The 1,657-nt window shown below is 46.5% G+C and overlaps 1 protein-coding gene across 3 annotated transcripts in view; it reads right to left on the bottom strand.

Annotated features, from left to right (window-relative positions):
• Ncmap (noncompact myelin associated protein) overlaps window positions 1–1,657 on the bottom strand; it is a 45,562-nt gene that overhangs the window by 12,795 nt on the left and 31,110 nt on the right. The window lies entirely within an intron of this gene.

The raw sequence follows: 1,657 nt of genomic DNA, 5'->3' as shown, positions 1-1,657 counted from the left end.
GCTATGCAGTTCAGGCTGACCTTGAGCTCACTTTGTAGCCCAGGCTGCTCTCAAACTTGCAAGGGTCCTCCTGCCTCAGCCTCCCCAGTGCTGGGATTACAGGCATGCACCACCATGCCCAGCCTTTAGTTTCAAAAGTTTTAAAATGGAAGGAAGGAAGGAAGGCAGGAAGGAAGGAAGGAAGAAAAATTGACCATGATTAGTTAGCAGTCAGTGACATCAGCCCTTGGGCCAAGAGGAACAGTTTACTGGGACAGCCTATCAGACCATCCTTGAAGGACGGACATCATTTGAGGGCAAGAAGGGAAAGAACAAAGGCCAAGTGCACCGAGCCCCTTTGGTTACTGAGTGATGAGCGCTGAGCTTCTTCCCTGTGCCAGGCTCCATCCTGGAGCCTTAACACACGTATCTCACCCCATCCCCTCAGCCGTTGGGAAGCGGCCACTACCCACATTCTGCTACCGAGGCTTAGGATGGTTGAATGACTTGACCAAAGTTTTACAACCGGGAAGAAGGAGGACTTAGATTCACACATTCTAAGTGTACCTTCGCTTCCTCCGACATCACGAGGAATCCAAATTCATAACCCTAACCTTGTGCTGCTGTGTGCACCTATAATCCTAGAGGAGGCTGAGGCAGGAGGATGGCTGGAGTCCAGGAATGTGATACCAGCCTGGACAATGTAGTAAGAATTTCTCCCAGAAAAAAAAAAAATCACAATCCTACAATGTTACACTGGAGGGGTGAGCCAGGGAGTGTGTGGTTAATGTAGCGTCACCATCAAAGGGAAGTGCTGGGGCCTTGCTCCAAGGGTTACGTGTATGGAAATTATATGACAATTATAAGTAATTGCTCTAAAGCATAGGGATTAGCCAAGGGTGATGCTGCATGCCTGTAATCCCAGCACTTGGGAAGCTGAGGCAGGAAGACTGCCATGAGTTCAAGGCCAGCCTGGGCTATATAAGTAATTCAAGGTTCAGGCTGTACTACATAGTGAGACCCTCCCTCAACAAACACCCTCCAACCCCCCCTAGAAAAAACAAACTATAAGGATTAAGAAAAAAAGAGAAAAAAACAGATTTTTTTGAGACAGAGTCTTGCTAAGTTGCAACTCCTGCACTCAAATAATCCTCCTGCCTCAGCCTCCTGAGAGCTGGTCTCCCAGTTGCCTGGTACCACTCCTGGCTACAGACCACCACTTCCGAGTGCCACTTTCCCTGTGGCTGCAGATAACGTGGAGGCTCACGGGGGATCTACCTCCAGAGAGCTCTCTAGGACTGTTGTAACTCTGAGACACCACAAGGCCTCAGCACAGCACCACATCTTCTGGAGAACAGATAAAAATATTTTTGCGCACCTTTATTTCATTTTTAATAGTAAGAAATTTTTTTTTCAGTACTGTGGATTGAACCCAGAGCCTTCACACTGAGCTATATCCCCAGCCCTTTTAATATTTTTATTTTGAGACATGGTTTCATTAAGTTTCCCAGGCTGGGATCCTCCCGCCTCAGCTTTCCAGAGTGCTGAGATTATGGATTGTGCCACTACAATTGGCTAAGATCTTTTAAAATTATGAATATTAATACAGTAGGAGTGTATCTATCACTCAGGTTTAACAAATATCGACAGTTATATTTTCTTCAGGGTGGGTTTTTTT

The sequence above is a fragment of the Chinchilla lanigera genome, unplaced genomic scaffold (genome assembly GCF_000276665.1).
Source record: "Chinchilla lanigera isolate Chin_1 unplaced genomic scaffold, ChiLan1.0 scaffold00051, whole genome shotgun sequence".
Lineage (NCBI taxonomy): Eukaryota > Metazoa > Chordata > Mammalia > Rodentia > Chinchillidae > Chinchilla > Chinchilla lanigera.
The sequence above is the reverse complement of the archived record's forward strand: the minus strand, read 5'-3'. Positions and strand labels throughout refer to the sequence as shown.